We start from the raw sequence: 12,649 nt of genomic DNA on the forward strand, positions 1-12,649 counted from the left end.
TATAATCTATAGATATAATGGATTGTTTTTCAAAATTTTAAGGTCAAGAATTTTAGCATTTTCTTGACAAAGTATTCAATTTTGTACAATTTTTTTGAAATTTTTTGTCAGTAATCAGGTTTTTTAGCCTCTGGCGCCAGATAACCTCCGTTAGGGTTTGATATTACTGGAAAAAAATTTTGGCCATGAATTAGTTTTCAACTTTTTGTTATCACAAATGGTGACAATGTTTTTATATAACTTGTTTTTTTCTCAAGTTTTTTGAAATTTTTTGTCATTTTTTCACCTTCTCCAGCCTCCGGAGCCACGAAACCTCCTCTAGTGTTTGATAATGGGTTACTGCATAGTTTTTAAATGTGGTGGAAAGTTTTTCAAGATTAAAATTTCACAAATTTAAGCGATTTTTAAAAAAAATAATTCAAACTTTTTCAAGTTTTTTAAAATCTTTTTGATTTTTTTGAGTTTTTCAGTGGAACTTAAAAGCTTCAAATAGGGATACTGGATAGCCTGCTGAGACAGTGAAATGGTTTTGAAGATATTTATATCTTGAAATTTAGCACGATTTTGATAAAACTTGCAGTTGTTTTCAAAGTTTTTGAACATTTTCTTCGCTGAGTTTAACAATCCTTACTGGCCAACGAAACTTTTTAAGTCATGCAGATGGGTTACTAAACAGAAATCCAGGGAAAAAAAGTTTTGAGCGTTTTTTCACTGCCAGTTCTGGAAGTTTTTTTCTTTTAAATTTTGTGCACTTATCGGTTTTCTCCTATTTTGGTTAATTACTAACAAGGCTAGAAAACTAAAAGTTGCAGAGTCGCTTCCAATATGGAAAAAGTTTCTGTTTCTCTCTCTGTTTTTCGGTTGGAGTTTCTTTCCTTCTCTTTTTTGTTCACATTTTATCTTTGTCACTCACTCTCTCTCTCTCTCTCTCTCTCTCTCTCTCTCTCTCCTTAACTTTTTGATGCCACAGTTCAGCTGCTGTTGATGAGGTGTGATGTGTTCATTTTTCATACCTCTTAACGCTGAATTATAGCAGAAAGTTTTATCACAAATGGCTTATTTAACTCTTTTTAGGAAGTCATTGTTAGTTGCTCTCAAACACAATTTGTAGAAAATATATTAATCCTGTTTGTTTTTTAATGCAATTTTTTGTCTGAACTATTTGACTTTTCGTCCTTGGAAACGGATAAAGAGGTAGCGCCCAGTGGTCATTAAGTTCTCTAAGATTTTTTTTCAAATTAATAGTCTCCAACTAGCCAATTCACAGAAACGGTTTGGGAGACTTATTCCTATGTTATGAAGGGCGTTTCTCCCCCTCCTACCCCGCTCGGGTGCATAATTTCACCGCAAAATTTTGTACAAAAATTTCGGTGAAAAAAATTTTCTCTGCTTATCTTACAAGTCTTTAGCAATTTTTCGTCGACCCCGGTTATCTACTCGGTTAAGAGTCTCTGCAATATCGGTGACTTAAACTTTTTCAGATTTTTCAAAGATAATTCGTTAAACTGTCATCATCCTGCGTGATTTAGTTTTTTTTGCACAGAAGCATGAGTGTCCCACCAAAATTTCCCAAGTTTTGAATTTAAAAGTTTCGTTAAAGATGCTCCGATAACTTCAGTTGAGCATACTGCTCATCATCTGACAACACACTTTTTGTGTCTCAATTTATGACGATTTACAGCTTCCGTGTCATTTTGCGAAATACTTAATCATTGAACTGTCAACTTGTCATCTAATGTAGTGTCCTCTTGCATCGCTCATTTTTTCCGTTCTTGTTTAATTATAGTTGACCATCATAGAGTAGATCGTATGCGTCGGCAATATTGTGAGAGACCCAATTCAAAGGCTCATTTGTTCATGTGAGAAGTTAAATGGCCAGATTCCCGGTACAATTTCTGAAACTTATTACAGTTGGGCTTTCTTTCTTTTCGGTATGATGGGTCAATGGTATGGCATATATGAGTAAAATGAATAATAGCGACACATGTGTTGATATATTCTGAGGAAAACTCTTTGGCAATATGCCCTCTCATCTTTTATGATCACAATCAGAATTAACTGCTGGAGTCCGGCTTGTGCATCATTCATGGTCTCCAGCAATTAAAAAAAATACTTTGAAAATTGGTTGGCAAACACAATTTAGAGTCGGATCCTTCTACATTGAAAAGTATTATAGAAATTTGCCCATGCTTTCTCATTACTTTCTCGAAAATGAAAGAAGTCTGGATAGAACAGAACTTCTCTTGCCCTTATTTAATGTTCTTGTGTGGCTCAGCTAAAAAATTTCGTTTGCAGAATATTGAGCATCAAAACCTTTGGCTTTAATCATTTTTTTTGTTTTTAGACCTTCTTCTCTTCGCTGTTTGCTTTTTTGCGAAAACTTCTTACCTCGTGGGGCGCATTTTTTGCCGCAGTTCCCATTTTTAGGGCCCATTTGTGAGAATTATTGCCATAGACCTCAAACTAATGAGAAGAACTATCTGCATTGTTTCGTAATTTTAGTGGTTTAAAAAACCAATTTTAAAAAAATGGGCAGAAAATACGACTTTCATCAAGTAGATAAATATTTTTTCCATTTTATTTCGACTTAAACAACTGTTAGGATACAAACCCGTTGACATGTGCACAGTTGGAGATGAAAATTTTTTTTGAATACTTTTTTACAAAAAACTTTTTTGTAAACAATAAAAAAATATTTAATATGATTCAGACTGCAAAATTTGCATACTTGTAATGGATATCTGATGTTTATATTGTTAATTGTACAGCTTTTGAATAAAACATAACTGTGAAACTTTGAACTTGATCACCTCACCTCAATAAGAGTTCATATTAAAAAGATCCCAGCAGAACGGTTGGGAATAATTTTTTATTTGAGAGAGGCAAAGTTTTCGCTGTCATCTTGTCTCTGGGAACCTAGCGAAGTAAATCTAAAGTTTTCTTCTTTGTTTCCAATGTAGCAAAAACTTCTAGCAAAATGCTTCCTTTTCTTGTGCCTGATTTTTTGAGCTTGATACAACTTTCTTAGTTTTCACAGCAACCTAGTCAGTGTTCTTTTCAAAGACGATTTCTAAAAGTTGTTTCGGGTAGAATAGTTTTAAAGCTGACACAGGCATGACGTACTATTTGTAACAGGCCAAATATATTCCGCTTTTGGACACCCCAGCTCATTCTTGCTTTACACACAAAATAAAAATTAAGGAAATTTTACACTAACGGAGTTGAGTTAAACCGTTGATAAGGTAAGAAGCCCTCTAGTTAATTTCTTAGTCCCATTCAGCCTCCCCCAGCCGACTGAAGCAGACTGCATTTGAGCTCTCACTACTCGTTTCATAGCAATTTTTCCGACATAGCCACCGCAGCTTCTCAGCCAGCTATTATAGCGCTCCTTTATGTAATGGATTGTTTTTAAAAAATTTAACGTCAAGAGTTTCAGCATTTTTTTGACAAAGTATTCTATTTTTTACAATATTTTTGAAAATTTTCCTCAAAAATCAGGTTTTTTTAACCCCTGGGCTCAGAAAACCTCCGTTAGGATTTGATATTACTAGGAAAAATTTTTTGGCCTTGTATTAGTTTTCAACTTTTTATTATTACAAATGGTGTCATTTTTTTATATAACTTGTTTTTTTTCAAATTTTTTAAAATTTTTTGTCATTTTTTACCTTCTCCAGCCTCAGGAGCCACGGAACCTCCTCTAGTGTTTAATAATGGGTTACTGCATAGTTTTTAAATGTAGTGGAAAGTTTTTCAAGATCCTAATTTCACAAATTTAGGCGAGTTTATTTTTGGCGAATCAATTTTCTGAGTTTTATAGTGGAACCTAAAAGCTTAAAATAGGGATACTGGATAGTCTGCTGAGACAATGAAATGGTTTTGAATATATTTATATCTTGAAATTTAGCACAATTTTGTTAAGACTTGCAGTTGTTTTCAAAGTTTTTGAATATGTTCTTTTCTGAGTTTAACAATCATTACTGGCCAACGAAACTTTTTAAGTCATGCAGATAGGTTACTAAACAGAACTCCAGAGAAAAAAGGTTTTGAGCGTTTTTTCACTGCCAATTCTGGAAATTTCTTTCTTTTAACTTTTGAACCTAGCGCCCAGTGGTCATTAGGTTCTCTTAGAGCCTTTCAAATTAATAGTCTCCAACTAGGCAATTCACAGAAACGGTTTGCAGACTTATATCTATGTTATGAAGGGCGTTTCTGCCACCTCATACCCTGCTCAGGTGCACAATTTCACCGCAAAAATTTGTCCAAAAATTTCGGTGAAAAAAATTTCTCCGCTTATCTTACAAGTCTTTTGCATTTTTTTCTCGGCCCTGGTTATCTACTCGGTTAACTGTCTCTGTATTATCGGAGACTTAAACTTTTTCAGATTTTTCAAAGATAATTTGTTAAACTCTCTTCATCCTGAGTGATTTGGTTTTTTGCACCGAAGCATGAGTGTCCCAACAAAAATCCCCAAGTTTTGAATTTAAAAGTTTCGTTAAAGATGCTCCGATAACTTCAGTTGAGCATACTGCTCCTCATCTGACAATACACTTTTTGTGTCTCAATTTATGTCGAATTACAGCTTCCGTGTCATTTTGCGAAATCCTTAATCATTGAACGGTCAACTTGTCAACTCATGCAGTGTCCTCTTGCCTTGCTCATTTTTTCCGTTCTAGTTTAATTATAGTTGACCATTATAGAGTAGATCGTATGCTTCGGCAATATTGTGAGAGACCCAACTCAGAGGCTCATTTGTTCATGTGAGAAGCTAAATGGCCAGATTCCCAGTACAATTTCCTAGACTTATTACAGTTGGGCTTTCTTCCTTTTCGGTATATATCTTAAATTGTCAAAACGTGTGGATAGTAACCCTGGGTAACAGTGATTGTCTGAACAACTACGACAAGTTTTGCGGAAAAAACAGTCACAGCGGAAAATTTTGGTAGGTACATCTACCCTTGAGTAAATTTGAACTAATTTTGCTAACTGTCACAATAAAATTTCATGACGACTTATGACTCTAATCTTAAAACATGCTTGTCAAAAATAGTGCCAAACTCGTGTAGAAGTAGTAGAGCTATAAACGTCTGCCTCATAAGATGGGTCAATGGTATGGCATATATGAGTAAAATGTATAATAGCGACACATGTGTTGTTATATTCTGAGGAAAACTCTTTGGCAATATGCCCTCTCATCTTTTATGATCACAATCAGAATTAACTGCTGGAGTCCGCAATTAAAAATATAATAATTTGAAAATTGGTTGGCAAACACAATTTAGAGTCGGATCCCTCTACATTGAAAAGTATCGTAGAAACTTGCCCATGCTTTCTGTTTACTTTCTCGAAATTAGAAAGATGTCCGAAAAGAACAGAACTTCTCTTGCCCTTTTTGTTATGTTCTTGTGTGGCTCAGCTAAAAATTTTTGTTCGCAGACAATTGAGCATCAAAACCTTTGGTTTTAATCATTTTTTTGTTTTTAGACCTTCTTCTCTTCGCTGTTTGCTTTCTTGCAAAGGCTTCTTACCTTGTGGGGCGTATTTTTCCCCAGTTCCCAATATTAGGGCCCATTTGTGTGAATTATTGCCAGAGACCTCAAACCACTACGACTTTGGTCGCAGTGAGTTCCAGCGCTGTACCATTGAATTTCAATTTTAACCAGTACTGAACCAGGCAAATAGAAGTATGAATACTTTCGCCAGTCTGCCCAGACTCGATTAGGCAACATCCCAGTCTGTCTTTTTTCTTCGCAGCATCAATTACATTATTGGTTAACACTGCACAGAATGTTTCATATCAGACTGTACATAAAAAGAACTAACAGACTGTACATAGCAAATTTTGAAAATTTCGAATTGTTGATACCCGAGCTACTCTAGCTTAACTTCTACAAACTACACCACTATTAACTCGCACATCGACCTCCGCCGACCTCCGTCGACCTCCACCGACCTCCGCCGACCTCCACCAACTCCGCCGACCTCCGCCGACCTCCGCCTACCTCCGCCGACCTCCACCGACCTCCACCGACTTCCGCCGACCTCCGCCGAATTCCGACCTCCACCGACCTCCGCCGACTTCCGACCTCCACCGACCTCCGTCGACTTCCGACCCCCACCGACCTCCGCCGACTTCCGACCTCCACCGATCTCGGCCGACTTCCGACCTTCACCGACCTCCGCCGACTTCCGACCTCCACCGACCTCTACCGACTTCCGACCTCCACCGACCTCCGCCGACTTCCGACCTCCACCGACCTCCGCCGACTTCCGACCTCCACCGACCTCCGCCGACTTCCCACCTCCACCGACCTCCACCGAGTTCCGACCTCCACCGACCTCCACCGACCTCCACCGACCTCCACCGACCACCACCGTAAAAGTATGGCACGTGCTTCTGGGGGTGCGAATAATATGCACTCACTAAGCTGGGAGGGGGGCGCAAACGGAAGATCGAAAGAAGTTACCCCAATAAAGACCAATTCGTAAACGCTAAGCGCCTAAAAAGCCGCAGATCTATCTGCTAATAGAATTATCAAAGATAATTGAGTGAGTTCGAAATTCTCACTTGCTTCATTGTATTTCAACTGTTGTTAAGAAGCACAATTGCTATCAACAATCAATGGATAACTTCATTCAGACATCATTCTGCATCATGGTTGAGATCTCTTCTGCTAGCCCCCCCCCACCCACCCAGCCTTGTTTGGCGCCAGCCATTTAAGCATGTTTACATGTTCATACATCACTTAATAAATCGTTTCTTAAATTAACCAGGCAATTTGCCCTCTTTGTCTGTACTTATTAATTATATGTCCAGTTTCTACCTTTTTATTTGCGTTTCAGATGAATGTTAGATCTTTCAATGGGAAACACTCTCGATGTCTCAACTCAACTGTTTCTCAGTTTTTTCTTTACGCAAATGGTATTTTCCTGCCTTGACATTGAAGATCATAACATTTGTTCACTTTGACGCCTATTCGGGAAAAGTCCAGACCCACCTTCGGCAGGTCAGGAAAGGTGGCGCCATACCTTTTCCTCGGGAAGTAAAACAACTCGTGAATTGCAAACCCAGCCACATTTAAAACAGAGAACAGAAACAGAAAGCCCCATTCAGAACAGAAAGCATTCAGAACAGAAAGCCCACTTCAGAACGGAAACTAACTGAACAAACTGAACAAACTAGCTATTTGGATTGATTAATTTTTCAAATAATTATCTGATCATGATATTTGGATCAATTTTAATTAATGCTCTTTTCATTTACTGTTTTCCGCGAGCATGGTTTGGTGTTTTAGACAGATAAGTAAAATGCAACAGAACGATGAGCCATACTTGCGATATAACAGAACGATGCTAGAAGCCACTTGAGCAAACATTAGCGCGGGTCACTCTGTTCAATCAAGAGTAATTTTGCTAATTATCTCTGCCACGATAAAAAAACAGGCGGTATTTGGTGCTGTTAAGCTTGAGGTCATATTAAACACAGACTAAGTAGAAGCTATGCAAAGTGTAATGACTCATATGACGCGAAAGTTACAGACTATAAATTGTAAAGTCGTACATGATCAGAACTATGATCAGTAGAAAAAAGCATGCTGTAATTTTTTATTGCTAAACGCTGTTTTGATATGAAAGTAATATCCAGGTAATGAGAAAATTTATCTGCATGGTTTCGTAGTTTTTGTAGTTTAAAAAACCAATTCTGAAAAAAATGGGCAGAAGAATTTACCACTTTCATCAAGTAGATAAATTTTTTTCCATATTATTTTGACTTAAACAACTGTTAGAAAACAAACCCGTTGAAATATGCACAGTTGGAAATGGAAATTCTTTCTGAATATTTTTTTACAAAAAAACTTTTTTTAAAACAATAAAAAAGTATTTAAAAAGATTCAGACTGCAGAATTTGCATACTTGTAAAGGATATCTGATGTTTATATTGTTAATCGTACAGTTTTGAATAAAACATAACCGTAAAAATTTGAACATGATCACCTCACCTAGACAAGAGTTTATATAAACAAAATCCCAACAGAACGGTTGGGAATAATTCCTTATTTGAGAGGGGCAAAGTTCCCCTTTGTTTCCATTGATATGAAACTTTCTATCAAAATGTTTTCTTTGTGCCGAATTTTTCAAGCTTGATGCAACTTTCCTAGTTTTCACAGCAACCTGGTCAGTGTTTTTTTTCAAAGACAATTTCTAAAAGTTGTTTCGGGTAGAACACTTTTCAAGCTGACACAGGCATGGCGTACTATTTGTAATAGGGTAAATATATTCCGCTTTTGGACACGCCAGCTCATTCTTGCTTTACACACAAAATAATGTTAAGGAAATTTTACATTAACGGAGTTAAGTTAAACCGTTGATAAGCTAAGAAGCCCCCTAGTTAATTTCTTAGTCTCATTCAGCCTCACCCAGCGGACCAAAGCAGGCTGCGATTGACTAGAGCTCCCACAAGTCATTTGATAGCAATTTTTTCGACATAGCCGCCGCAGCTTCTCCGCCAGGTATTATAGCACTCCTTTGTGTTTTTACTTCGCCTAAAATTTTTTGCATTACCTTAACATTTGGCCCGATTTTTGTTTACTTCTCTAGGCTAGCTTCACTCTTCTCTTATGCTGATAAACTCCATATACTCACTTTAAAAAATACGAAATCCAAAACAGAATTGGGATAAACCCACAAAGCCCAATTTAGATGCCCGTTAATGTTCGTATATACAATCTCTATTGCATATTGGTTTTGATACCAGCCCCTGTGTCGTCTTACTACGAAGCAAAATTGTATTCAGCTCCAAAATGACATCAAATTATTTGCAATTGTGTACAAAAATAATATTTAGTACCCGAAGAGGAGTATTGAGATTCTACAATATTTTGCAGCAGAAAACAGTTTTGTTCATGTATTGAAGTTTGACTTCTTTCTATTCAATCTTTTACCTTCGTTTCTGATTCTTGAATTCTGTTTTCAAACATTGGACATTATTAATAACCAACCGAATCACATTTTTCACTAAAAGTTTTTTTTGCTCACTGTATTTTGTATTATTGTTTGTTTTCAGATTTTTGAAAGAGGTCGGGTAGTTTTTTTTCCACGACTCTCTGAGTCATTTCCGGTATTTTACCGGCTTTGTTTTTCGTAATTATTGTCGTGAAAGAGTTGACATAAACAAGTACTTCTACCCGAGCATTGATTTGTTCCGTGGTTTTTCAGTGTTGTTTGTGTTTGCCTACAACGTTACAGTACCATCATCAATTTATTGATACATATCTTGACTCATAGTGTTAACTAGCTCTGATTTTGATAAAAAAATATGTTGCTAATGAAAAAGTGATTATGAGAAAAAAAGAAGCACAGCAGTTGTAGCTAAGTAGTACTGATGGCAGACTGACGTGCATGCCGTATGATATTGGAATCTCTGTTAAGTCCGTTTTCTTGCATCCATAAACCATTTCTAACTGGAATTCTCCAAAAAAAAAATTTCACGCTCGTCGTTCGAATGAAATTTATCCGACGTTAGTTGATTTATTTTTAAGTTTAATAGATAAAAGTGAGTGCTCAGAAATTTTTGTTTTAAAAAGTTTCTGATTCATTGATAACCAATTTTAACTATCTAATAACCGTTGGCAAGAATAAACAGTTTTGCATTTTAAAAAATTATAAGTCTTATTAGTGGTTTCTATTAACCTCTACTGAGGTTATTTGAAGCCCCCTTGTGAATTTCTTAGTCTCATTCAGCCTCTTCCCCCACTGAAGCAGGCTGAAACTGATTTGATCTTGCACTGGTCGTTTGAGAGCAATTTTTCCGACGTTAGTCGGTTATGTTTAATAGCTGCCGCAATTTTTCAGCCAGCTATTATAGCGCTCCTTTGTTTTTTTCGCATAACTAAAGTTTTTTTTTCGCTTTACCTTGGTTCGCAGCTTGTTTAACCTTTTGCGTGCCTTTTTTGAAATTGTTTAGGCTAATTTCATTCTTCTTCTATTCTGCTAAATTGATCAGACTCGGTTTCTGAAAAAAAAACGAAATCCAACAACAATCCACGGGAAATTTTTAGATGCCCGCTACTAGAACGTTGTTCTTATTTACCATCTCTATTGCTTAATGGTATTGATACTAGCCCCTGTGTTGTCCCACTACAAAACAACAGAATATTCAGCTCCAGAGTAAGATTAAAATTACTTGTACTTTAAAACTGTTTGTTTTTAAAAATCATTTTAACGACTCGAAAAGGAGTATCGAGATTCTAAAAATTTTTTTAGCAGAAAACAATTTGTTCATGAATTGAGTTTTTGACTTTTTATATTCAAGCATGTAACTCCGTTTTTGATTGTTGACCTCTGTTTTCAAACAGTGGACTTTAACAATAACCAACCTAATCACATTTAACCCTAGGTTTATTTTTGCTCACTGTTTTTACTGTTTCTTTTTAGGTTTCTGAAAGAGGTCGTGTCAGATAATAGTTTTTATTCCACGACTCTCCGAGTCATTTCCAGCATTCTACCGGCTTTGTTTTTTGTAATTGTTGTCGTGAGAGAGTTGACATAATCAAGTACTTCTACCCGAGCAATGATTTGTTCCGTGGTTTTTTAGTGTTGTTTGCCTACAACGTTGCAGTACGTCATCAATTTATTGATACATATCTTCATTCTTTTTGAAGTCGCTCTGATTTTGAAAACAAAGTATGTTTCTATTGTAAAAGTAATTATGAGTCATTAGTTTTTTGGTACATATTGCAAAATAAACCTTCAAATTGGAAAAAGCTTTTCAATTGTTTGCTCGTAAAACTCGACTAATTTTTAATTCAGTTACGTTGTTTTTAAACAAAATACTACTACTTTTTTTTCTTTAATTTTTTCTTGAAGATGGAAACAATGTTTTATGATTGGAGGAAAGTGAACTTCTTCCGCAATTTTTAAAGATTGATAATGCACGGTTTGCATTTTTGTTCGAGAAGATTCTTTGATTTGTTAAGTGACTTTTTCATACTTGAGCTCTTCATTTTTGATGCCCTAATATGCTCTGATTTTGAAAAAAGTTTGTTGCTAATGTAAAAGTGAGTATTAGAAAAAAAAGAAAAAGAGAAGCACAGTCGTTTTAGCTTAGTGGTACTGATGTTAGACTGACGTCCATGTGGTATGAGGTTGGAACCCCCGTTAAGTCCGTTTTCTTGCATCCATAAACCATTTCTAATTGCAATCCTACAATGTAAATTGCCACGCCTGTCGTTTGAATGAAACTTATCCGACGTTAGTTGATTTATATTTAAGTTTAATAGCTAAAAGTGAGTGCTCTGATATTTTTGTTTGAAAAATGTTGATTTTTTGTTAACTGACTTTAAATATCTAATAACCGTCGGCAAGAGTAAACAGTTTTGCATTTAAAAATTTAAATCATTTTCTTTCGGCTGTAAAAAAAACAAAATAAGCGAACCACGAGGGTGCATAAAAATACTTTATAACCAATGTCTGCGTTCCGTGTCTCGGTTTTCGTTGATAACTTATTTGTCTCGTTTTCTTGAAGAAGATGCAATTCAAAAACTTAAATTCTAGGATTACAATATTTTTGGACAATATTTCCTTAATTTGCTAAGCGGCCAATTCGTAGCAAGACTTTTTTAAAACGAAGCCTCAATTTCAAGAAAATGTTGACGTCCCGCGTATATAAAACGCATATAAAAAAAACGGCGCTTTTATGCATTATCGTGCAAATGCATAAATTGCCAATTATGAGCGTATTTGGCAATTCGTTGACAATAGTGGTACCACCTCAACACAGCTTTTAATTTTGGATCATTCTAATTCACTCTGAAAACTTTTCACGTTGATTGTGGGCAAAAGTAGTGGAAAAAACTTGAACTTTTCAAATCATATTTACGGATAATTATGAATCAGAAATTTCAGTTTGAGTTCCGGCAAAACCTTATTGCTAAAATTTAATAATTACGCGAAACCCAATTAAAAAACTTCATTTGCTCATGCGGGATCTAAACATATAGTTTCCCAGATGTTTTGAGACTACCAGTTCTGAAACTTTTTAACCGTTAGGCTTTCCTTCATTTCGGTCTATATTACCAGTTGTTAATGCTTAAGATTCTGTTCCTGTTTTCAATCTCGCTGAGTAACTTGTTGTACAAAGTTTATATTGCAAATATAATACTAAATATAAATTGATCAAGTAAAATTCGTAAAAGTTAGAATATTGAAATTCGAAACCACTTGAAACTTTCCTAAATTTGTGATGCTCTTTACTACAAGACATTTTTTCTGAGTCCAGTAGATTTGTTTGTTTTCGATAACATCCTATTTCTGACTTTCAAAATGTTTCCAGATGATCTGCCCCTTTATCTAGTGGGTCAAGCGTCTCTGTATTATCGGTGATTTAAGATTATTCAGATTATTCAGATTATTCAAAGATCATTAATTAAACTGTCATTATCCTGAGTGATTTAGTTTTCTGCACCAAATATGACTGTTCAACCAAAAATTGTCAATTTTTGAATGTAAAGGTTTCGGTAAAGAAGCTCCGATTACTTCAGTTGGGCATACTGCTCCTAATCTGACAGTCCACCTTTTGTGTCTCGATGTATGACGAATTACAGCTTCCGTGTCATTTTGCGAAATCCTTAATCATTGAAACGTCAACTTGTCA

At 35.8% G+C, this 12,649-nt stretch overlaps 1 protein-coding gene across 1 annotated transcript in view; it reads left to right on the plus strand.

Moving 5' to 3' along the window:
- Positions 1 to 12,649, plus strand: part of LOC142349100 (sodium/hydrogen exchanger 9B2-like) — a 44,730-nt gene that overhangs the window by 24,183 nt on the left and 7,898 nt on the right. The gene's annotated exons all lie outside the window — the stretch shown is intronic.

Source organism: Convolutriloba macropyga, chromosome 11 (genome assembly GCF_964194025.1).
Source record: "Convolutriloba macropyga chromosome 11, txConMacr16.3, whole genome shotgun sequence".
In the NCBI taxonomy this organism is placed as follows: Eukaryota; Metazoa; Xenacoelomorpha; order Acoela; family Convolutidae; genus Convolutriloba; species Convolutriloba macropyga.